This window comes from Dermochelys coriacea, chromosome 3 (genome assembly GCF_009764565.3).
Source record: "Dermochelys coriacea isolate rDerCor1 chromosome 3, rDerCor1.pri.v4, whole genome shotgun sequence".
NCBI classification, from domain to species: domain Eukaryota; kingdom Metazoa; phylum Chordata; order Testudines; family Dermochelyidae; genus Dermochelys; species Dermochelys coriacea.
Genome location: NC_050070.1, coordinates 201379547 through 201406208, shown reverse-complemented (window position 1 = coordinate 201406208; position 26662 = coordinate 201379547). Strand labels below are relative to the sequence as shown.

The following is a 26662-nucleotide window of genomic DNA, read 5'->3' as shown; positions in this document are numbered from 1 at the left end:
CAGGTAAACACCAGACCAGCACTCCACGGCAGAATGAAGCCCAGTTGTACAATCAACATCCTGGTTCCTCCTCTGGCTTAAATAGAGGCCGCAGCGCAATCAGAAGCCTTGGAGCTCTCCCAATCAGAGTGCAGGGGCCAGGTTGGTGCTTCGGTTGGGCTTCAAAGGCTCCAGTCCCAGCTGCTGTGTGTGACCTGGCGGTGGAGGATGGGTGTGTGACGACTCCCACAGACCTGGGTTTGAGACCCATAGGGACTGACACTAAGATGTTTCTACAGTCCTATGACACAGCCACGGTAGAGCCTAAGAGAGACTTCTCCTCTGCCATTGTGATGGCTATATCCAGCCCTGAACTACTTATCCAGGCCCTAAATCAATTTATCAGCCTTGGCTGCTTCTGAACCACCTCAGAAACCAGCTCAGCTCTGCCTGCGTGAGGAACTGATAGCAAACTTCTCCCAGATCATCAATTCCCCCCGACCCCCAGGATGCCCATTCTGAACAGTGGCAGCTATACCCAAGATGAAATACACAGAATTCATCACATTCATGGAGCAAGACATTCTGGAAGCACTGAAAGAAAGCCTGCGTTTTGGGAAAGGAAATGTATTTGAAAATTACCTCTTTAAATGAGGCTGCCATTTTTGAGATTCTTGCCAGAAGCTTCCCTTTTGCTGAAAGGTGCTGTGGTTTGAGACACTGGCTGGGTATTGCAGGGTAGCACCCTAACCACTGAGCCATCCTTCCTGTTGATCCACTGAGAGCACAACACCCCGCTGCTCCACTTCCCACAGAATATTGGGTCACATTCATGGTCTGTGTTAATTATAGCTACTCAGAAAACTTGCAATTAAAATGAAATTACAACAAAATAACTGAAGTTAATTTTTTTTTAAATTGAGCAGATTCCCTCACCAACCCCATATTCTGACCAGCTCTAGCATTAATCCTCAGAACCCTCTATAGCATTGGATCAAAATACCTTGCTCTTTGGGACAATGGCCTCCATCAAAATCTATGCTCCTAAGGAACTATGAAGCTGACAACCTCAAGAGTGAAGTTCCTGAAAGTGGGAGACTGGACTTTCCTAACAACAGTTAGAATTCATTCCTGAAAGGGATGCTTTTAGGATGACATGTAAAAGTCATTTCCATGTAAAACTGACACCGCATCATCTCAGGCTTCCTGGGAGCTGCCCCAGGTAAACACCGCCAGGACTCCCCACCTCGTCCCCCAGCAGGTGCCTCTGGCTGTTAGGGGTGGGGTGGGCACCCACTACGGTGGCCCACGAGACCCTCCTGCCCGGTTCTGGGGGCAGTCAGGGGACGGGGTGGATGGGGCAGGGGTCCTGGGGGAGGGGGTGTCAAGGAACACGGGGGGGGGTTGGATGGGGCAGGAGTCCCGGGGGGCGGGGGTGGGGAGGGAACCCGTTATTAAGATTTTGTCAGCTCATCACTGATTCTAGGGGTGTGTCTGTGCGGATTTGTTCTTGTGCTTTTTCAGGGAGTTTCTTGAGCAGATGGTGTTGTTTCTTTTGGTAACCCTCAGTGGGATCAGAGGGTAATGGCTTGTAGAAAGTGGTGTTAGAGAGCTGCCAGCAGCCTCTTGTTCATATTCCGACCAATTCATGATGCCCGTGGAACCTTACATTTGCCCCTTTGTCAACATGCATAACAATACAAACTTTAATGAAGTGGTCGCATTCTAGTTTTTCCTACAGGATCCCTGCTTCATTTAGGCATGCCTCATGAGGCCTCTTCTCAATATTTATTCCTTATGTTCCTACTCCTCTGGACTCCTACCTCATTCATTACACACCATCCAACCTGTGCACTGAAGGAGACAAGGGTCTTGCTGAAGTAAAAATAGTAAGTGATCATGTAATTAGAGAGACACATGCATTTGGGCAAGGGGACTGAATTAAGGATGCAAAGGCTTCCTTAACTTTGTCATTTTCTGTCCTAAAGAGTGCCTCGCTTTGCAGCCTTATAGTTTTGAACAGAGTTCTGTATGTAAAGATATATTATTTTTTTCTTTATTTGTGCAGTCTCTCTCTCTCTCTCACACAGACACCAGAAATCTCTTCATCTGCTGTGTGTTGTCCAATTAACTCCTGTAGGAATACAGAAGGCATTTATCAAATCCCTGCCTAGCACACAGCCTCTATCCCTTAAAATGCAGCACACGCACAGAGTCCTGATGCCTTATCATGCTATAAGTGGCTTCTTTTCTTGCCTATTCACAGAACACGTGCTTCCAAAGCTGGCTTTTGTTAGCATAGATTCCATCAAAATGCCTTTCGAAGTACATATTGTACTGCTAGGAAAGCCATAATGGCAGATAAATAACATTCTTAAAGACAAGACAAATCACCTCAATCTTTAACTTTTCTCTTTCCTTAACTTTTAGTGCTCTGTGAAATTCCCAAATTTTAACTTGCCACAAACTTTAGATTTTTAGCCTTAAAAAGGCAAAACCTTGACCAGGATTCAGCAAGGTATTAAGCACACGTCTCAGGCGGAGCAGACAATTAGTCCCATTGACTGAAATGGGACGATTTGTGTGCCTAATGTTAGGCAAGTGCTTAAACACCTTGTTGAATCCGTGCCCTCTTTGCTCCCTGGACTAAGATGTGGGTCCATACGCACTTTGGCAGTGCTTGCTTCAATACTCTATCATACCACGTAGCTCTTATATAGCACTTTTCATCAGTAGCTCTCAAAACACTTTACAAGGAGAAGTCAGTTTCATGATCCCCACTTAACAGATGGGGAAACTGAGGCACAGAGCAAGGTAGCAACTTGCCCAAGATTACCCAGCCGACCAGTGGCAGAGCTGGGAACAAAACCCAAGTCTCCTGAGATCCACACCATGGCTCTGTCCACTAGACCATTACCACCTAGCCTTCAAGCGAACATACATTTGTGGGTATGGCTATAGCTCATCTGAAATTGTTTACAGCTGACTTGGACTTTAGTGTGGTTCTTCTGGATTTACACTGGTGTAACGGAGATCAGAATCTGGCTCTTCATTTCTGTTCTACACTTGTATATTTTGTGTGTTTCTGAATCATTTTTGTTTCCTTCTGCTGTTTTCTCTGTCTCTACACCATATATTGAGCACTATATTCCTGCTGTGCCCTCAACAGTATATTACAGAGGACTAGAATAATTTCCTCCAGCCTTGAAGAATTCTGTTTATGCATTATTCAGTTTTGTTTGCTTTCTTTTTATTATTACTTCTCTTCATTCAGCCAAGTGTTTTAGCCACGGTAGCACCACATCATTCTGAAAATGTGTTCAGCAGCATATGGCTATCCCATTTGGGGTATATTCTACTCTGGGTGGGATTCAGAAGGGGGACTTGGCCACCCGAGACCCATCTCCCAGGAGAATGCGGTAACCACTGTGCTATGAGGCATTTTTGAGGGGAAGGAGTTGTTTTCAATCTCTCCTGGTGAAGCTGTTCCACTGTGTATAAATAAAGTGTCATTGGAACAAGGGGACTTGAATCCGGGTCTCCCACAAACCAGGAGTATGCCCTAACCACTGGACTCTATAGACCTTCTCACTCAGTCCCTGGCCTAATGAATATTTGATTATTTATACACGGTGGAACAGCTGTACCAGGAAACACTTGCTCCAAAATACCCCACAGCCCAATGTTTAAGGGCACTTTCCTGGAAGGTGGAAGACCGACATTCAAATCCCTGCTCCACACCCTGCAGAGCAGAGAATTGAACTTGGGTCTCCCACCTGCTGGGTGACTAGTCTAACCACTGTGCTGACCAGGCAGTTCAGGGAAGCACCCCACCACTACTGTTTTTCTTGAGAAAGGACAGACCTGGCTTAAGCACTTAACTCCAGGAGATGGTTCATGGCTGGTACCTAACTCCCTTTGTTGGGTGCAGCTTTGGCCACACCCCTCTCCTCAGCAATTCCTATTGGCTAGCTTAGGTAGCTCCCCATCCAGCATGCTTGCCTTTGTGAATCCCATTCTTAGGTGTCTAACTCTCCCCATTCAGATCCCTGGATGGGCCAATGTTAAATATGGCTGTGAATGAAAGAACAGGGTGAGGAAAAGGAAGAGGATATTCACAGAATCATAGATTTAAGTCCAGAAGAAACTATTGTGATCATTTAGTCTGTCCTCCTGCATCACCTAGACCACAGAATTCATCCAGTAATTCCTGCATCCAACCCAAAATGTCTGGTTGAACTAGAGCACATGTTAGAAAAAACAAAATCATTCTGGATTAAAAGACACCAAGAGATGCACAATCCACCATGTCCCTAGATAAACTGTTCCAATGGTTATTTACCCTCGCTTATAAATGTGCACTTTATGTCCAGTCCGAATCTGTCTAGCTTCAAATTTGAGCCACTGGATCTTGTTCTGCCTCTTTATACTAGATTACAGCCCTCTACTATGAAAAGTATTGTCTCCATGTAGGCACTTAGAGACCATCAAGTCACCTCTTAACTTTCTCTTTGGTAAGTTAAATAGACTGAGCTTATTAAGTCTTTCAGTGCAATGCAGTTCAAGGCTCTCCCGGAAACAGCAGTGGGGAAAGGAGCAGAACCCCCAGCCCCACCCGCTGCCCTTCCATGGAGCTGCGTCTCCTCCATCTGTACAACAGCAGCTCCCCTTCCCCCACCCCCCACTCCGCCCCAGGAGGACAGGGTTGGGGGCAGTAAAGCCACTGGAGGAGCTGCCAGCATTCTGCTCCTGTCCCCGCTGCCCCTCCCAGCAGGGAAAGGAGCAGAACGCCAGCAGCATGGGGCCACTGGCTCCTCCTGTGTCTTTCCAGTACGCCGTACCGGCTATAAATATCTTGCAGGTATGGCGTACTGCACCATATCGCCCTACTTGCTCTGCTAGTCACCAAATGAAATTAATAGGCAGCTGGTTTAAAACAAACAAAAGGAAGTATTTCTTCACAAAATACACAGTCAACCTGTGGAACTCTTTTGCCAGAGGATGTTGTGAAGGCCAAGACTGTAACTGGGTTCGAAAAAGAACTAGATAAATTCATGGGATGGGCATGGATGCTAAAACATGCTCTGAAGTGTCCCTAGCCTCTGTTTGCCAGAAGCAGGGAATGGGCGACAGGGGATGGATCACTTGCTGATTACCTGTTCTGCTCATTCCCTCTGGGGCACCTGGCACTGGCCACTGTCGGAAGACAGAATATTGGGCTAGATTGAACAGTGGTCTGAGCCAGTATGGCCGTTCTTATGTTCTTACGGAAGGTGCTCAGACACCACAGTGATGAGCATGCTATAAAGAACCTGAAGAAAGACAGTGATGCCTGCAATATGGTATGACGGGTTGGCCCCCCTTCAGGAGTACCAGCTGATGTACTGGGGTACTAGTGAGCCCACCTGTTCCTCCAGCCTGGGCTCCTCACCCTGTCCTTCTAAACCAGGCCCTCAAGCCTCCTCTAGCACACACCCAGGTTGGGCCACACCCAGCTGCTGAAATCAATATTACATGGGAAGGCTTTCAGCTAAGGAATTGCCCAGTATTGAAGTGCACTCCCCCTCTGGAGAGTAAACCCAAAATTGTATTGTTTTGTGCTGCACAGAGAACTGTACAGCATTAATTGAAATTCATCCTCTCCCTCAACGTGGAGAGAGATATGCACAGCTTCCCCTCCTCCCCCCCCCCAGTTATGAATTACACAAAGTGGGTTTAAAATAAAATACGTTTATTAAGTACAAGAGTAGATTTTAAGTGATTATAAGGGATAGCCAAGAGATCAAAGCAGATTACCTTAATAAATAAACAAAACCTGCAAACTGAGTTTAACACAGTAGATAGGTAGGATATAAATTAGCAAATTCTCACCCTGAGTGATAAACTGGCTGGAAGACTCTTAAGGCAAGAGTTGCCTTGGCTTTCCCAGGTTTTCATATACAGGCTAAAGATCCTTCTAGCCTGGGACCATCACTTCCCATTTTCCACAGTTCAGTCCTTGCCCTTCAGGTGTTTCCAAGTGTGTGGTTGCAGGAAGAGCGAGGTCCCCCCCTGATGTCATTATCCCCCTTTTATATCTTCTTCCCACTTGCTGGGAAGCTCCTTTGATGTGACCTGGGTCAAACAGTTCCCATGGTGTAGTGCTATCTCGGAGAGGTTTCTATTGTACACAGCTCTTGGGGTAATCCTTGTGCTTGTGTGCATTTCCTCAATAAGCCATTAACATTGTCTGGCCTTTTTACTGTTTTATCTGAAAGGCTGCTTGTGGGTGTTTTCAACCTCACTACATGTTTCAGTAACACATACATAGCCAAACTTCATAACTACACATACGACAATAACACATACAATCCAACGAGATATTATGTCGAACAGATCAAGACTTTTAGAGTGATACTTCACAAGACATACTTTGTACAAAACGTATCCTAATTACATGACAGTCATGAATATTGGGGTGTCAGGGTGTCACACATGGCTTAAACATTCTTTGGAAGTTTAATTTCTTGGTTCCTGAGACAAAAGGCGGTCTGGCTCAATTACACTGAAGTAACTCTTTTGTGAGTAGTCAGCTTGAGAAAACTATTACCCAAGGATGTTTGTTTCATGTAAACTCATTTTGTATCACTTCAGGTGCTTCTGAGACCTTGTCTACACTACCAGGGTAAGTCCACCTAAGTTACACTACTGCAGCTACGTGAATAGCTTAGGTCAACTTACTGCAGTGTCTACACCACACTGCATTGATGGGAGTCGCTCTCCCATTGACTTATCTTACTCTTGTCATTCTGGTGGAGTCGACCAAAGAGCGATCTGAGGTCAATTTAGAGAGTCTTCACTAGACCCACTAAATTGACCCCGGCTGCATCAATCGCAGCAGCATCAATCCCCAGTAAGTGTAGACATGGCCTGCGTAGGCAAAGGCATACTTCACTATGTGGTTAAGTTCTTATAGCAGGAAAAGGGGAATGACTGGTCAATAGCATCCTGAAACGGTTTGATATTTGTGTTAGTTAGAGAGTCGGAATTTGGTGTTTACTTTCCCTTTGCTCTCCTTACACATCTTGTCTAAAAACTTCTTCCAGGAAGTAAGAGAAGTGTTTATGTTTTGGGATAACTTGGAGATCAACTTGCTTTGCAAGCAAAGTTGTGCAAATATTGGATTTTTCGGTTCACTGGGAATTCTAAAAAAACAAAAAAATTGGCTTGGGTCAAAAAAATGGTTTGGGTCAAAAAAAAGTTTAAACAAAATCAAGAGTTCAGCCATTTGAAAGTGTTTAATTTTACTTAAAAAAATCAAAAAGGAAACTTTGAAAAACTTTGAACCAGAGAATTGGAACATTTCATTTTAAAAATGTTGAAGTAAAAATAAAATAAAATAAAATTTTGATGTATTGGGGAATGTTTGTGTGTCTTTTTTTTTTTCAAGTGAAACAATTCAGGGAAACAAACATGAATTGAAGAAAAGTTTTGATGTCGCTGAATCTGCATTTTTCACACACAAAAAAAGGTTTGGCTGAAAAATTTCACCAACCTCTAGTTCTAAAGTCGCATTAACCACTGCTCACTCACATGGACGGCATAATGCTACACCCAAAGGGAGAGTTACCCGTGGAAGGGCATGCTGACTAAACACCATCTCTCGAGCGTTCTGCCAAGAATTAGAAGAGATGCTTTAAAATGTGCCAGAGGCTCCATTGGGGAGGCTACATTGTGCACGTGCTGAACTAGAGCATCCTCCAGCTCGCCTAGCCATGGACCTCTCTTAGCCAGCACTACTCATACTTTGGGTAGTGTTGGTTCCCTGAAGTGTCCCAGGAGAGAGAAGATTGCATTTGCTTGCACCTTTATGGCACATCTTCCAAGAGCAGAGGACCAAGACCGCAGCAGAAGGTAAATGCCTAGCGGTGGGTACCCGAAGCTTGACTTGCTTTTGAAAGTGTCAGCCTCTGCGTTACAATTTATCCATCTGGCAATATACTGACTGGGCTAGATCCTCAACTGTTGAAAAAGGGTGCAAATCTACTGGCTTCAGTGGAGCTATGGGAACAGAGGATCTGGCCCACCTACCTCACAGGGAACTTGGGAGCAATAATGTTTTTGACCTTTTGAAGAGTAAAGCAAGCATTGCTCTTTCTGTATTCATACTCTTCCTTCTATGACCACATTTTCTTAGGGGTTCTTTTTTTCTAAACTGCCAGAATTTTTCAGCTGCTCCCAAACAGCTCACCACAATGGTTTCTGCTTCTGTCCTCATGATCTCACAGAACATCCCCCCAATGGCCCCACCCCATTTCCCAAGCATTGGTCATATTCAAATAACCTCATCCAAGGACTAACATCCGGCTTTACACATGAATCTGGATTATTCAGAATCCCTTTTTTGGTTGACTGCACTGTATCAAGGGATATTCTGTCTACTCCAAATTCCTTGAAAAACTAATTTGAATTGTTAACCAGCCCAACAGACTTAGGATTCGAATCATTACCGGCTAGTCTGCTTTTCTACTATGAGGCGCTGCCAAATAATCCATTCTTTTACAAAGATCAAAGACCCATTCCCGTCCAAAATCATAGACCTTGACGTTTTACAACCTGTCCAATTACCCCTTAAAAGATTTTTAAGCTGCCCAACCCTACTGTCTTCCCTCCAGCCTAACTCCCTCATCTTCAGGGGGATGTGATCTGAATGGGAGGAAGACATGAAGGACCATTCTAGAGAATACGTGAAGAAAAATACAGCGAATTCTCACTTCACTAAACCTCAGACCGGCTAATTGTGATAAAGGACCCCGCCGTCTCACCACATGCAGCAGCAAAGATTTACTAGCTAAGAGCCATAGTGAGGTCTCTTATGACTAAAACTGTATTCCTTTTACAAAATATGCTACAGTGCATTTACTAGTGTACTGTGAAGCCCTGCCATAAATAATTACAACTAAACTAAACTTGACAAAGTAACTGAATGGTGAAGCTGTAGCCTGGATTCTGTTTTTTACTGCAGTGCTTATTTTCTTTCATCCTGATTTAGGAAGGCATTCCCATTCGGAAAAGCATAACAAACAAGTCAAACACTTAAACATGTGCTTAACTTTATGCACATGCTTGACGCCCACTGAAATCAACAGAATTTAAGCTCATAATTAATTGCTTTCCTAAACCGGGACCTTATTTGCTAATTCACAAACTGTGCTAATCTGCACAGAACCTCTCCTGTTATAAATGCACATCAGAGAGGTTCCACTCCATGGACATTTCCCTGATAGTATCAGTTATTCCATTTGATTGCTTTATAGTATTATTCAGTACTGGAGTTGGCTGTTTACTTAGTTATGCAAGAGGGACCGGCTGGCTGGGCATTATCAGTGAGAGCTCCAGGTCTCTGGAAAAAGAAAAGGAGTACTTGTGGCACCTTGGAGACTAACAAATTTATTTGAGCATAAGCTTTCGTGAGCTACAGCTCACTTCATCGGATGCATTTGGTGGAAAATACAGAGGGGAGATTTCTATACACACACAGAACATGAAACAATGGGTTTTATCATACACACTGTAAGGAGAGTGATCACTTAAGATAAGCCATCACCAGCAGCGGGTGGGGGGGAGGAGGAAAACCTTTCATGGTGACAAGCAAGGTAGGCTATTTCCAGCAGTTAACAAGAACATCTGAGGAACAGTGGGGGATGGGGGGGGGGAAATAACATGGGGAAATAGTTTTACTTTGTGTAATGACTCATCCATTCCCAGTCTCTATTCAAGCCTAAGTTAATTGTATCCAGTTTGCAAATTAATTCCAATTCAGCAGTCTCTCATTGGAGTCTGTTTTTGAAGTTTTTTTGTTGAAGAATAGCCACCCTCAGGTCTGTAATCGAGTGACCGGAGAGATTGAAGTGTTCTCCGACTGGTTTTTGAAGGTTATAATTCTTGAGGTCTGATTTGTGTCCATTTATTCTTTTACGTAGAGACTGTCCAGTTTGACCAATGTACATGGCAGAGGGGCATTGCTGGCACATGATGGCATATATCACATTGGTAGATGCGCAGGTGAACGAGCCTCTGATAGTGTGGCTGATGGGATTAGGCCCTATGATGGTGTCCCCTGAATAGATATGTGGACAGAGTTGGCAACGGGCTTTGTTGCAAGGATAGGTTCCCGGGTTAGTGGTTCTGTTGTGTGGTGTGTGGTTGCTGGTGAGTATTTGCTTCAGATTGGGGGGCTGTCTGTAAGCAAGGACTGGTCTGTCTCCTAAGATCTGTGAGAGTGATGGGTCGTCCTTCAGGATAGTTGTAGATCCTTGATGATGCGTTGGAGAGGTTTTAGTTGGGGGCTGAAGGTGATGGCTAGTGGCGTTCTGTTATTTTCTTTGTTGGGCCTGTCCTGTAGTAGGTGACTTCTGGGTATTCTTCTGGCTCTGTCAATCTGTTTCTTCACTTCAGCAGGTGGGTATTGTAGTTGTAGGAATGCATGATAGAGATCTTGTAGGTGTTTGTCTCTGTCTGAGGGGTTGGAGCAAATGCGGTTATGTCGTAGAGCTTGGCTGTAGACAATGGATCGTGTGGTATGATCTGGATGAAAGCTAGAGGCGTGTAGGTAGGAATAGCGGTCAGTAGGTTTCCGATATAGGGTGGTGTTTATGTGACCATCGCTTATTAGCACCATAGTGTCCAGGAAGTGGATCTCTTGTGTGGACTGGTCCAGGCTGAGGTTGATGGTGGGATGGAAATTGTTGAAATCATGGTGGAATTCCTCAAGGGCTTCTTTTCATGGGTCCAGATGATGAAGATATCATCAATGTAGCACAAGTAGAGTAGGGGCATTAGGAGACGAGAGCTGAGGAAGCGTTTTTCTAAGTCAGACATAAAAATGTTGGCATACTGTGGGTCATGCGGGTACAGAGATGGACTACAAGCCGTCAGGAACAGTATCCCTGTCAATGTCACAGCTAACCTGGTTGCTGAACTTTGTGACTTTGTCCTCACCCATAACTATTTCACATTTGGGGACAATGTATACCTTCAAATCAGCTGAACTGCGACGGGTACCCGCATGGCCCCACAGTATGCCAACATTTTTATGGCTGACTTAGAACAACGCTTCCTCAGCTCTTGTTTCCTAATGCCCCTACTCTACTTGCACTACATTGATGACATCTTCATCATTTGGACCCATGGAAAAGAAGCCATTGAGGAATTCCAGCATTAATTAATTTGCAAACTGGATACAATTAACTTAGGCTTGAATAGAGACTGGGAATGGATGAGTCATTACACAAAGTAAAACTATTTCCCCATGTTATTTCTCCCCCCCCGACTCCACCCCACTGTTCCTCAGATGTTCTTGTTAACTGCTGGAAATAACCTACCTTGCTTGTCACCATGAAAGGTTTTCCTCCTTTCCCACCTCCCCCCCTCCCCCCGCTGCTGGTGATGGCTTATCTTAAGTGATCACTCTCCTTACAGTGTGTATGATAAACCCATTGTTTCATGTTCTCTGTGTGTGTATAGAAATCTCCCCTCTGTATTTTCCACCAAATGCATCCGATGAAGTGAGCTGTAGCTCACGAAAGCTTATGCTCAAATAAATTTGTTAGTCTCTAAGGTGCCACAAGTACTCCTTTTATTTTTGCGAATACAGACTAACACGGCTGCTACTCTGAAACAGGTCTCTGGAACTGGCTCTCCCTTGCTCTGAAACAGCACAAATTGTCTGATCTTCTGGGCATAATGTATTTGTGTTCTGAGAGTAGTCGGTGGAGGGGCAGCGGGAATTAATGAGACTATCTTGCAGCTTTGATTTACTGGCAGGCTGAGTTAATTCATTATTTGAATATGATTTTTTCTGGCTGCTGGGTACCTACTATTTGCCCCTGTAATTCTAATTAATTGTTATGGCACCCAGCGCTTTTTGCCTGGACATTTTTATTGGTGTTATGTAAATTAAATAAATATTGTAGGGGCATATTCTGTCTGGCCCTTACACACCCCTGGCTTCACAATTCCCTTGCCACAGTGGGACTGGGGTGGGAATCAGGCAACACACCACATCATAGTGTGTAAGGGCACTACCCTGAGCATGTGACCAGCATGCCAGAGAGCTCGGGGAGGCAGAACGCCTCTGTGGAGAACCCTGCCATGAGTACACAACACTAGTGTTCTACTGGCTGCCCTTTGCCTTCTGGGTGGAGTTTAAAGTGTTGCTTTTAAGCTACAAAGTGCTAAATGGGCTGGATCCATCCTACCAGAGAGCTCATCCGTCCTCCATGCCAGCCTGCTGCAGAAATGCTCAAGCTGGAGCTTCCTTAGGGTATGTCTACACAGCAACCAGACACCCATGGCTGGTCCATGCCAGCCAACTCACGCTTGTGGGGCTGTTTCATTGCTGTGTAGCCGTCTGGGCTCAGGTTAGAGCCCGAGCTCTAGGACCCTGCTAGGTGGGAGGGTTTTTTATGGTTGTTTAAATTCAAAATACCATAGAACCTCAATTTTATGAACTCCAATCTTATAACCAACCAGAGGCACCAGAACCAGGGGGGCCACTTTTAAAAGGGGGAAAACCATGCCCACCCACTTTTTAACATGGGTGTCGTTTGGGGGGGGTAGGGGGCTGTGTTGTCCCCCGCAAACTGCAAGCCTTGGGCAGGCAGGAGCACTGCCAGCAGAGGAGCTGATCAGCTCCCCCACCACAAAGGGCATCCCTTGCCCATGGTGCCAGTCTCTTACCAGTGGAGGGCTGAGCCATCCCTTACCATGGGGCTCCACCCCTGCTCCTTCTCTCCTCCCCCCCAAAAGCCCCACCCCCTGGCCAAGCCAGAATCTGGAGTTGGGTCATGGTAAGAGCTGTGCAGGGAGCCTGGGACACTGTGGGGAGCCCTGGACCCTCCATCTGCCTTGGCTGGCACACCCTGGGGGTGGGGGGGACACGGACTGGGGGCTTCTCTCAGGAAACCCAGCCCCCTCGCCCAGGCTGCTCTCGGGCACTCCAGCTTCTGGCCTGACCAGGGGGTTGGGCCTCAGGGGAAAAGAATGAGTATGGAGTGGGGCCATGGAGAGAGGCAGGGCCATGGGGGGAAGAGGAGGAACAGGGGTGGGGCTAAGGAGGGGGTGAGGCCTCAAGGAGAAGAGGAGGAGCAGGGGCTGGACCACAGAGGGGGCAGGGCCTCATGGCTCTCCACTTCTACCAAGGTTCTGGTGCTGAACAATTTTTTCCCCTCGGGATGGGGGAGGATCACAAAATAAAAGTGATGCTGATGAAGATTAAGTTGACATCTCTTCAAGTCCCAAAAGTGGTTTGTACAATTTTGAAGGGCAAGAAAGCAATTCAGTGCACCATATCGCAACTTATGTACCAGATTTATGTCATTTCAAAATGTCCAATTTTATGAACTTTTTGATTTTTAGGAACTCTTCAATCCCCAATTAGTTCATAAAATAGAGATTCTCCTGTAACAAGTAAAATACATAGCACACCTTGTTGAGGACCATGGAAAGTCAGCTACTCATTGTTAACAACTCTTATGATTTTAATCACAAGTCTTCAGATACTTGATGCTTTACCTAAAACCTCAATTGACCAGATGAGAATCTCTTTGCTTTTTTTAATAAAAGTATTCTTGGCCACAAAGTTGCAGAGAAAAGCTTGGCAAGTGACCCAAGTGCACTATAAAAGCTCAAAAGCTTGAAGGCATATAAAAAGGCCTGAATTTTTTTTTTTTAAATCTCATGATTTTTAAGCCAGTCTCATGATACTTTGGGACCAGACTCCCAATTTTTGAAAGTTTGGGGTTGGCAAGATTAGCTACTGTCATTAACGTAAGCCCTTAAATGCTTAAATGTTGTTGGTGAAATCCCAACCCCATTAAATTCATTAGCAAAATTTCCATTCACTTCAGTGGAACCAGGATTTTACCCGGTAGCTGTTTTTTCAAGCCATAAAGCAATGTGTTTGGAAGCAGGACCAGGATCTCTGTCCACAGCATATTGAGTAACTGCTACCACCTACATTAGCACGAACCAAATGCCTGCCCATTGTTGTTCCACTATCCCAACCCCAAACTCCTTATACACTTTCCCTTCCATTCATGCTCCTGGATTTTAATCCAAGAATTCTGATTACAATTTCATTACAAATAAGATAAAAGAAAACATACATCACTCACTCCACTGGAAAAAGTGAGCCATGGTAATGGGTGTAGAAACATCTTGTATTCTTATAAGACATTTTAAATGTGACTCCCGCCCAAGAATTCACATGTGTTAAAGTAATAATGAGGAAGTTAACATATATTGCTAGTGAACTAGGAAGAGCAACTGCGCATTGCTGAGTGGCAGGGAAGAGAATTGAGAAGATGTTGCAGAAAAGACATTTCAAAGCTAGTCTTGGTTTAAAGTTCTGTTCTTCCAGAATATGACATTAACCAACTGTACTTTATCAGAGGTTTACAAAACCTACTGAAATCATCATATACAATAAGAATGGATGAAAGAGTGAACTGTTAAAGGCAAATTTTGAGTAGATAGGTTCACTGAATGAGTTGACTGCATAACAATTAAAGAAGTGAACTGCATCTATGATACAATGCATTATCCAAACTTTGTTTTGAATGACAATTTGACAGTATAACATATAAAAATACTTGTTTCCAAGAAAGCTTTAGCTGGCAATTATCACCAATTTTTCCACTAAATAACAATTCCATATGTGCAAATTACTTTCAGTTTAATTTCAAGCTAAATCAGGGTAGCAGAATATTTTCCTTTCTTATATATAATTGGAAGCTAAAGCAAAAGTATAATAGCAAGACACAAGTACACCAATAAAAGAGGGATGTCAAATAATGATGCAAACAGAAGGTAAGAGAAGTGTACACTGGGATACAAAAATACTACTGGCAAAATCTGAAAGTCCTTACTCAGTCAAACCTCAAGTTTTGTCTTGAATAAAGACTTCAGGATGTGGTCCAAAAAACGTATACTGCAAAGAATTATGGAGCAAATTCCTCCAGGTGCTGTGAAACAGACATAAGGTTCCCTCAAACATAAAAGTGTTATTCATGTGCCCCCACATCCCAGTTAAAACTATTACTACCTAATGTCCATTGCACAATCTATTCCTAAAGGGCTAAGGGACAGATCCAATACTCTTGGAAATCAATGGAAAAAATCCTATTGACTTTAATGAACATTGGATAAGGCCTTAAATTCTAAAGTTCTCACTCAGGCAAAACTCCTATCTGTGTGGTGGCTAAGGGACGCAGGATATGTCCTTAGGATGGGATGAATTTGTATGGGAGCTGTACAAAGAGGATCTTGCTGGATCAGGAAGTGTCCGTGTGTAAACAAATGGGCCAGGTCCCTTGAGCCATAGGCCTTGCCCCATTATGCTTCCCTTTGATGGTACCTGTTGCGGAAGGCCTGTATAGCAATTTCTGTAAGTTTCCAGGGGAAGTCAGAGATATCAGGGCCATCCTCTGCTATGTGACCCAATATCACAACAGGCTTGTGTGCAGTTACACAGGTGTGGGCGTACAAACCTTCTCTGCCAGGATTTGGACCATAAATCTGTATGGTACCATGCAAATGTGACAACCGCCATCCTGGCTGACACGTTGGGTATTGAATGGGTGACCTCCAGAGCCAAATGCATAAGCTCTAGCTGAGGGCTGCAACAACTGCTACCCCCCTGCAATGTGGCACAGAGAAGGACCTGAAACAGGCTCTCCAGTGGGTTACACAAAGACAAACTCCCTATGGGGTTAATTAGCTTCTGCTAATGCAGGGAGGCTCAAACTGCCCAGAAGGGATTCACCCCCAGAAAGGCAGGAGTAGTTTGCCCTGCTCCCTTCCCTCAAGGGCTCTGCTTGGGCAAGGAAGCTTTAAGCTTCAGCCTAAGCTACACTACAGCCCAACCAGTGGAATCTGTCCAAGGGAAGCCCTAGAATAGCAAATCTTCAGCCACTCTGTCCATACCTTCACCTCAGCCAGTGCTGCCCTGTGGACATTCCCAGTGAAAGAGAACTTGTGAACATCTCCAAGTTAACTTTCTGCCACCAGGAGCCCTGGTTTACCAGAGCAGAAGCCAGGCCAACTCAGAACTGAACCCATCCCTATAAATGTCTGCTGCATATAGCCCAGAAAGTATCTCCATTTGAATTAGCGAGTGCCAACAAAATACAAAATGATGAAACCTGTTCCAACTAGAGGAAAGAGAGCCAACTGACGCATTACCCCCGGCCCACTGATTTCTTCAGCAGCAGCAGCAGCAGTCTTAACCTAAGAAAGGGCTTCTTGCCTGTCCCTTATAGTTCCAGAGGTAGACTGCTGTGATGGCTAAAGCTAGACTGGGCCAAGGAGTGGACTGCGATTGAAAGGGTGAACCTAAAATAAAAGAGTGCCTGGCCTCAACCCAGCTTGACTCGAGCTGAGCCTTTTTCCCCAGCACCTGGCACTCCCCATCCCCCCAAAAAAGGATATTGGTCTCCAAAGTGATCGTAAGTTATTTCTCAGCTGGTAATGCTCTGCATAAACATTTAAATTATTTATATTGTGTAGAAGTCTAAGGAGCATTTTGTAAACACTAAAAAAGCCCTGCTTATTTTCAATGTGAATTCTGACAGCTGTAATAATTGATCCTCAAAGAGAATAGGACGAGAAAAGCACAGACACAGAATGGATAACTCACATACCCAGTCTCTTATAACAAGGGATTTATTTCTTCTATATCTCCAAGGTAATGCAAAAAACCAGGAAAACAAACTTTTCAAAGCCAAAGCTTCCTGCCCCTGAAAATCAACTCTCTCTCTCTCTCTCTCTCTCTTTCTCCCTGTCTAATGGGACCATGAATCTTCTGCCCCAGGAACGCTACTCACACTTCCACGTGAATTTAGCTTTTCCCGGATTTAGTCTTACCTTTGTAGATGTATTTGAAATAGATCCCTCATAGCACCCAACGCATGTGTTTTGTGTGTGCTTCCCCTGTCCTGCTGTTTTGAGTGTCTACTGCAGCCCCCTGCTTTGACTTAAGCACCATTGTGTATTTGCAATGTGGGTCTCAGAGTTGTGTAGTTTAAGGGTCTGATCCTTCTAGCCTTCCCCAGGGAAAATCTCCCATTGACATAAAGTCGGATTTGGCCTTTCTTGGGCCTTCCTATGGGACAGACATGATAACGGAACAGTAGACAACCGAACAAAGTATTTTTGAAGTCGGTTTTCTTTTCTGCTTATTTTCAATCCCTAATTTAGCCTCCTAAAAATTACAGGGTACAGAGTAAGAACTTGCTTCAGTTATGCCCATTAGCTTACACTTTGACCATGATAAGTAATATCACTCCGTGGCAACCACTGAAGGCTATTAAATGGCAACCAACATTCCACCCCCCCAACACATCATTATAGGCCATATATTTTATGTGCTGGGAAGCCATAATACAATACCAGGGAGAGCACTGTCACTTCAGTCTTATGTGACCTATGGGAATATCAATGCACATAAACCCCAATGATCAGAAAAGGGCATTTAGGCAGCTGGTGGTGACATTCAGAGGGGAATATGTATTAGTGTATCTGACACCTACTTTAGGCCCCCTCAGCATGTAAGTGACATCAGTGTAAGTCTCCCTTAGACTCGTGCACTTACAGACTGCAATGTACTCCTTATATGTTGCTCCTGGATCAGGTCCTTTGAGCATCTCTCTTGCACACAACTAAATAGCTGAGTTCACAGAATAGTAAACAGATGTTGTTGGGTTTTTTTCCAAATTAAATGTTTTGGTAGCAAATACAGTAAAAGGAAATAACTTGGTTCACGTAAGTTACTTTTTGTTTTGAAGTCAACCTAGCGCTGAGCTTTAGTAGTAATGGCACATCCCCTTCCCAACAGGAGCAGAAGCTCCTGCTCAGTAACTACTAGAATACTCCTCATGTGGCTTAGCCTCTGCTTTGAAATAACTATACTCCATGTGACCACTTTCTGAAAGTCCAAGTACACTATAGCCACTGGATCACCTGTGTCCACATATTTGTAGGCCCCTCGCAAAGAATTCTAATAGATTGGTGAGGCATAAAAGCTGGGTTGACTCTTCTGCAACACATAGTGTTCATCTGTGTATCTGATAATTCTGTTGTTTACCAATTTGCCTGGTACCAAAGTCAGGCTTGCCAGCCAGTAATTGCCAGGATTGCCTCTGGAGCCTTTTTTAAAAATTGACGTCACATTAGCTATCCTGTAGTCATCCGGTACAGAAGGCGATTTAAGCGATAGGTTACATACCACAGTTCTGCAATTTCATATTTGAGTTCCTTCAGAACATTGGGCGGATACCATCTGGTCCAGATGACTTATTACTGCTTAATATATCAATTTGTTCCAAAATCTCCTCTACTGACACCTCAATCTGGAACAGTTGCTCAGATTTATCGCCTAAATAGAATGGCTCAAGGTGTGGGAATCTCCTCACACCCTCTGCTTTGAAGACTGATGCAAAGAATTCATATAGCTTCTCTGCAATGGTCTTGTCTTCACTGAGTGTTACTTTAGCACCTAGATCATCCATTGGCCCTCTGATTGTTTGGTAGGCATTCTGCTTCTGATGTATTTAATAAAAATGCTGTTAGTTTTTGTGTCTTCAAATTCTTTTTTGGCCTGCCTAATTATACTTTTACATTTGACTTGCCAGAGTTTATGCTCCTTTCTATTTTTCTCAGTAGGATTTGGCTTCCTATTTTTAAAGCATGTCTTTTTGTTTCTACTTGCATCTTTTACTCTTTTTTTTAGTTTATGTAGCATTTTTGGCCCTCTGATTGTTTGGGTTTGTTTTTTTTATTTGGCGCTTTCTGGTGTTTCAAAAAGTTTCCATGAAGCTTGTAGGCATTTCACTCTTTTGACTGGTCCTTTTAATTTCAATTTAACTAGCTTCCTAAATGTTGTGTAGTTCCCCTTTTTGAAGTTAAATGCTATTGTGATGGGTTTCTTTGGGATATTCCCCCATACAGGAATGTTACATTTAATTACATTATGGTGCCTATTACCAAGCAGTTCAGTTATATTCACCTCTTGGATCAGATGCTGTGCACCACTTAGACTAAATCAAAAATAGCCTGTCCTCTGGTGGGCTCCAATTGTAGCTGCTCCAAGAAGCAATCTTTAATGATGTCTAGAATTTTATATCTGCATCCAGTCCTGACGTGACATGTTCCCAGTCAGTAATGGGATGGTTGAAATTCCCCAGTTTTATTGGGTTTTTTTGTTTTTGTATCCTCTCTAACATCTCTGAGCATTTCATAATCACGGTCACCATCCTGGTCAGGTAATCAGTAGTATATCCATGCTGCTATATTCTTATTATTCAAGAATGGAATTTCTATCCCTGAGCCTAGAGAGTCTATGGTACAGTTTGATTCTTTTAAGATTTTTACTATATTTCACTCTATGCTTTCTTTCACATACAGTGCCATTCCCCCACCAGCACGATCTTCTCTGTCATTCCTGTAGATTTTGTATCTTGGTACTACCATGCCCCATGTGATCATTTCTAATGACACTTTGCAAGCAATGTGCAATTTAATATTTTACAGACAAGGAAACTGCAGTACAGGAAGGTGAAGTAACATGTCCACAATCACAAAGAAAGTGAGTGGGAGAGTCAGGAATAGAGCCACATATCTCTTAGCTCCAGTGACGTGCTCTAGTCACTGGTCCAAACAGCTTAACATGCAAGTGTAGTCATACCCTCTATTGCTTTCAGTAGGAAGTATTAGAACATTTTTAACAATAATAAGGCTGATGGGGAGGCACAGCTCAGCCCAACAGCAGCAAAAAGATTCCCCTGGGGGAATCCAAGAAGAGAAATGAAAAAGACTGTATTTTAGTATTTGTATTAACAAGGGCCTAAGTGGGGACATGTCTGCCTCAAAAATAAAGTCCCTGCATATGGAGCTCGGAAGGTTGGACTAGGGGTCAGGAGGGTTCACTGCCCAGTCACGCACTGGCAGCAGTCGTGTGTTGCCTGCGATTTACCTGGCTGCAGCAGATCACCTACAATCCTGTGGAACTCTTAGTTAGCGTGACATACAGCTGTACAGCGTGGTCATGGACATTTGGAGCTACAGACCTCCGCTGTCTAAGCATTTTGTTGTTACTAAGTGTGGACAGCATCTCTTGTATCTGGTTCTTTTTACCTTCAGGGCCTTTGACATACTACATCATGACATCATATGTTACAGTGAATGATAATGTTATCTTGTATATTTCTTTTAAATGCACGAATAAATAAATTGGAACAGAGAAAAGGTTGGAAAATGTGGGAGCCTGTTTTAAATGGAATGGCTATTTTATTCCAGATATTTGGGATCACAGGCATAATCACTTTGATCAGCAAGTTGCTACATGCTCTAAATATCAAAGGGAGCTGAAGGTGCTTGGTACCTCCCAGGATTGGCCCCTTAAAATACTAATAGACTGGGTCAAGTGAAAGAGCTATATGCAGTCTATAGTGAATTTGCAATGGTGTGGGATGCTATATATTTTATATCACTGAAAGTTTGAGATGTATGATTTATTCTCATCATACATGAGATGAGACATAGGATGTGGCAATAAAACCTTTACAGACCCCAACAAGTAGCAATAAAACCTTTACAGAACCCATCACAAGCATACCTTTTTAATCCTCTCTCTTGTCTACCTCTGATTCCTCCCTTCCTCCTTTGAAGTACATGAGTTACTATGGAAACAATGAGCTCTTTAAAATGGGTGGAGTTAAGTGACATCCAAAACTGCAGTATAAGTCAAATTATGTGATTAATGGGCATTCATACTGTGGTTTGTGAAATATAGGTGTTTACATGGTAGCTTTCCTTGATCACAACTGTCTATGTATAAAGATTTACTATTCCCGCTCTATTTACTTGTTCTCTTGCCTTACAACTGCCTCTAGTAGAGAGCAACAAATCTTTCAAAAAAAAATTTTGAGCTTTATTTCTGGCATCTGGGATTATTTGTTTTAAACTATTTTCAGAATTGGCATCTTTATCCACCAGGATCATGACCTCCACGGTATCCTGTTATGCCCTGATGCAGGTACAGGAGGCTGTGCTAGCAGGCTGTGCTAGATGAGGAATGAGAGGGTAGGGAAAGCAGCCACAGTAAATAGGGCACTGGCATGGGAGTCAGGAGACCTCGGTCTGTTCACGGCTCTCACTGAACTGCTGGATGACCCTGAGCAGAACATTTCACCTTTCTTTCTCCTCCCAACTTTTTCTTGCCTTGACTATTCTCACTTCAGTGGAACTACTCATGTCCTTAAAGTTAACCATGCCAAAGCCATAGATTATAAAATCTTTGGGGGCAGGCATTCTCTCTAACTATGTATCTAACTATGTATATGTATGTTTACCATCATGAGGCCCTGATCTCAGTTGAGGGCTATAGGTCCTAATGCAATATAAATAATAACCAGGCCAGAATGGCTGCAGCAAGGAGGATCCAGGTTAGGTTTAGGAAAGACTCTCTAACCCTAAGGATATGTAAGCACTAGAACAGATTACCAGTGGAGGTTGTAGAGTCCCCATCGTTGGAGGCTTTTAAGAACCGGCTGGACAAACATCTATCAGGGAGGATCTAGGTATACTCAATCCTATCTCAGTACAAGGAGATGGACTAGATCAAAGGTTCTCAACCTTTTTCTTTGGGAGGCCCCCCAAATGTGCTATAAAAACTCCATGGCCCACCTGTGCCACAATAACTGGTTTTCTGCATATAAAAGCCAGGGCCGGCATTAAGGGGTAGCAAGCAGGGCAATTGCCCAGGATCCCATGCCACAGGGGACACTATGAAGCTAAGTTGCCCAGGGCCCCCGACTTCAGCCCCATGTAGTGGGACTTAATAAGCACATACCAAACTCTTGCCAAATAGTTGGGATTTTCTATTGTAAAAGCTTCAAATGAATGATAATAGACTCCATCAGAGTCAACTTGAGTTTGAAGCATATGTGTGTGAGAGCGAGCGAAAGAAAGCAAAATGGGAAAAAGGGAATCAGAGCTTTTTACATGGGACCAAGCTTCACTGAAATTGAATATTGCTGGTAAAGTGACTACGTCAATGTCTTTTCACAGGCAAAACTTCAGTAAATTGGAGTTCCTCTGAATAAAGGACCACCGGATCAGGGCTGAGCTCATTTAAAACTGATGCTAAAAAAAAATACATGACAGCAGCAGTGTGAGTCCTATGATGGATGAATAATGCATTTTTTCTGTAGTCTCAAAATAATAGTTGCAGAATAATATGCTTTGCAAGAAACTTGCTCAATATGTATTTCCATGCTGATTTTCATTAGGGTTAGCCATTGGGATCCTGATGTTTCAGCCAAACATAAATATTCATCAAATCATGGATCTTCACAGTGGAGACAGTGGCCAGTGCTCCTGAAACTAAAACAAAACAAAACACACCTAGGAAGCCCACTGCAAATTTGAAAGCCAGAACAAAGCCCATTGCAGGAACAACAATGCAGAAGTTAAGAATCATTTAAGGAACAAAAAGATAACGTTACTGTAACCTTCTGCATAGAGGAAGGACAGTCCAATGATTAGGGAACTAGCAGACCCACGTTCAATTCCCTGCTCTGCCACAGACTTCCTGAGTGAGCTTGGACAAGTCACTTAGCTTCTTTGTGCCTCATCTGTGAAATGGGGATAATACCTCACAGGGGGGTTGTGAAGAAATAAATACAATAAAGATTGGGAGCTGCTCCGAAGCTCTGGCAATAGGGGTCACACAAGTATCTTAGCTAGAGGGGAGTCACAACAGGAGCAACGAGCTAAGCATGGAACTGGGGGGGAGAGGCTCTGCAGCATACCCCGCCTTCCCTAGGACCCGCCTTCTGGAGCCCACCACAGCTGGGGCTGTGCACGGGTTGCAGGGTGACCTCAGGAAAATATGGAGCTTTCCTCCACAGGTGGTAGACATCCAAGCACATAAACCTGGATAATTGTCCACCTTTCCCTCTGTTGCAGCATGGTCAATCAGTGCAAACACACAAGCCATGCTACCATGGGGTGGGGAACAAGGCAGCTGTGTGCAGGGCTAGTACCTCCACAGGTATGGCAAGATGCAAGTGGACCCCAGGAAATCCACTCCTTTAGGGCTCTAAATCCCCTATCTGTTCTGCAGAGGGGAAACATCACTACTAGAGGCAACTCTGCAATAGGGAGTTCTTGAGTTTCCTAACCTCAATGTAGGGATTTCCTATGCTATGGAACATCTGTCACCGATACCAAAATGCATCGAGCTGTTAACCTCATCCACAACCAGCTCCACCACCAAGGATATGCAGATAGTCAAGGATGGCACAGTGATGTTTCCCTTGTCCTGGGCAGTTACTGACAAAAGTTTCACACTACAGTAACGGCTGTGCAAAAAGCTAGAGTTTGGCACGGTGGCTCCCTAATTGGGTATGTCTATATTGCAGCTGGGAATGAGCTATTTTTAGGGTGCTTGCTCAAGCCCCACTAGCACAAGTGGGTCTTGCCAGGCTGGAAGGCTCATTCCCAGCTGCAGCGTCCCGGGGGGGCCTATTAATGGGCCATGGACATCTGTCTGCTCACACAGTGCTAGTTCTCCAGCTGCTAAATCACATTAAAAAGGAACTAAAATTAAGGGTGGGATTTTCACAAGTGCTCAGTGTTGGCCTAACTCTGTGCCCATTCAAGTCAATGGGAGTTTTATCATGGACATCAATGGGAGAAAAGTTAAGCCAACTCTGAGTGCTTTGGAAAATCCCCCCAAATACTTTCTATATATTAATTTTCCATGTAAGCACAGGGATGTTATATGACCATGACTGGGAAGAAGGATAGTCTGTGTATTTGTGAATAGAAGGGGAGGTGATTCATGAGAAAAATCTCACTATTTCATGTGTGGTCCACCCTATGAACAAGTGTGAGAACCTTCAAATTACCATACATGTCATTGCATGATACGTTTGCTTTTGGTTCTCATGCTCAAAACTAAGGAGACAAAAAAGGATACCTAAAATACATGAAGACAATTTCCAAACCCCTATTTGTCTGCACAGCAAGACAAAAGCGGAATATCTGCAAGTGTATTGATCCAGATTTTCAAAAGTAACTCGAGATTTTGGGTGCCTCACTTTTTCAGGTGACACCTTAAAGGGGCCTGATGTTCAGAGAGTTCTGAGCCACCTTCCCCTGAAAATCAAGTTTGGCTCCCAAAAGATGAGGCACCCCAAAATCAACAGCCATTTGAGAAAATCTTGCCCATGATTCAAACCAAACAATTTGTACAGAACTATTACTTTAAAAATCCTCCCTCAAAGATTTGTCAAAACAGCCCGATACTCTTGTCAACATTCCTCAACATATTTTAAATTATTCTGTTTCTGCACATTTCAATATTTTCTACCATTTCTAACATGTTTAATTCAGGACTTTCCCAAGAACCGTTTCTCACTCCCAGGTTCCCTCTCCATATGCCTCAAATGCAGGCACACAAACAAAAACCAAACCCTCCTTCTACTTTTTAAAGCTCATGGTTATGAAGTGCTTGATATGATTTCTTTCCCCAGTACTTTCTTCGTCAAGCAACATTGTCAAATGTCTCATATACTTCTCTAATGCCACCACAAGGTCAGTGGCCTTGTAGAAATGGTTTGGGTTTCTTCCCTCACATGGGATAAATTATTCAAAGGAACTTTGGATATTTTTAAAACACTCTATATAAAACTCTCCCTATCACACTGAGTGACATGCATGTATGCCATGAAGAAATACAGCACAAGTGGCAAACATTAAAAAGTCATCTCCTTTCATAAAAGCAATTAAACAAAAATAAATGACGTGAGAGGGCTTGATTTGATTTTAAAGCCAGTGTTATCAAAGAGGCCTGGCGTTATCTTCTATTGATTTTATTGGCAGTTTGCCCAGCTTTCTTGTCTCTGCACTGTCTCTCTCTCTCAAAGGGTTAGTCTTAGACTGGGCTGTTATATAGTATTTAATTCTTGCAGTTAAAATGTATTTCTTTACAACACACTTTGACAAAGCTTACTGTGGTGGTTGCTTCTTTTTAAGCAGCCAGACCTTTTAATACCTCAGGATTCATGCTTCCCCTTTTTATTGAAAGCATGTCTAGATAACACTTTATAGAATATCTTATCTTCTGTCCATCTATGATGTTAATGTCATTGGCCAATGCAAAGCAGTGCTGCTGTTGTGTTTTCAGCTACATACACCAGCTTTCAAAGAGCGTGTTCACTAGTTAAGTGACTATATCTTAATTATTCCATTGTTTTAGATGGTTAGCTGTAGACACTATTAAAGAAACAAAACACCCTCCCCACACACAAAGTAAACCCCAAAAGCAAAAGTTGTTTTGAATACACAAGTAAGTTTTCCCATCAGACTGAGAGACAGGACAGGGTTTCACTAGAGCTGGGAACAGAAAGCACTCCAGTTCCCCCCACCCAGTGCCTAAAATGACAGGATCACTGAGATTTTTGCAGTAAAAAAAAAAAAAAAACCCTGTGCATTTTAAATATCATTGCATAGTCCATGAGACTGCTACAGCATCGCGGTTACTACTGATACCCCCCCCCCGCTTCTTAATTGCTTCCCCAGATGTCCAGTATTGGCAGGACAGAGCTACCTGCATGAGTATTGCAAGTAGTAGTGTCCATTTGTACATGTAATGCCCCCCCCAAGCTGCATTCTGTAGAACACCGAGGGCTCGGGCACAGCGGGGGGGGGGGGCTCCCTTGCCTAATTTGTCAGGCAAAAGCACGATTCTGTAAAGCCCCGAGGGCCAAACCATTGCACCCCCCCCCCCCCGCCCGCAGGCGGGCTGTCTCTGTGCCGAGGTAGCTCTCGCTGCAGCGAGCGGTCTCGAGCTCTACCTGCCCATCTAGGCATCGATTCTTCCGAGCCCCCCTTCAGCTCCCGGGAAGCCCGGGCTGGCGCCGCGCGAGCCAGCCTGCAGCGAGGCTCCGGCCGCCCCGTCCCCGCCTCGCGCTCGCGCCTCGCGCCTACCTAGTGCCCGGCTGCCGGGCGAGCCCGGGCTGCACGCGCCGCCTCCCGCGGCCGCCGCTCCAGCGCGCCGAGCGCCATGTTCCGGCTCGCCCGGGCTCGCGGCGCGTGTCCCTGGCAGGCGGCTGCTGGCGGGGGGCAGGGGGAAGAGCCGACACCGGGCTGCTGCTGCTGCTGCTGCTGCTACATCCGGGCTGTGATTGGCGGAGCTCAAGCTCGCCTCGCCCTGCTCGAAGCGGAGACGCCCGGCTGCCTAGAGGGTGCAGCGCTGAGGAAGGGGGAAAGAAAGAGCCGGAGCCTGGGGGATGGGGATGCCCCTACTGCATCCTCCACAGAGACCAAATCTAGCGGCTTCTCCTGCACCGGAACAACCCAGCCCCCCCGTGCACCGGCTCCCATGCGACCGCTCTGCAAAACCCCTCAGCTACCGCCGGCCAAAATCTGCCTCCCCGCTGCAAACCGCGCTGATTAAATACAGCATGCCTTGGAACTGCTCCGGCCACCGCGAAGAAATTCCTGCGGCAGCAAGCGTCCCGGTGCCACTGAACCCCAGCGCCAGCGCCCCGGATCCAGCCACTTCCTGGCTCCGGCTCCCCAAATTCAACAGAGGAAACGGGGAGTTGAGCCCCCGCTGCTGCACCTTGGACAATCT

General features: G+C 44.5%; 1 protein-coding gene across 4 annotated transcripts in view; it reads right to left on the bottom strand.

The window, feature by feature from the left end:
* The window catches only part of PAK5 (p21 (RAC1) activated kinase 5), a 187141-nt gene extending 160924 nt beyond the window's left edge, over positions 1–26217 (bottom strand). For 3 of the 4 annotated variants that reach the window (XM_038397522.2, XM_038397525.2, XM_038397532.2), the window contains exon 1: positions 26014–26145. The gene's annotated coding sequence lies outside the window, so the exon portion shown is untranslated. Of the gene's footprint in view, positions 1–26013 lie in introns of all 4 variants that reach the window. The other variant, XM_038397530.2, reaches the window with a different exon arrangement.
* Between the last annotated feature and the right edge of the window lie 445 nt (positions 26218–26662).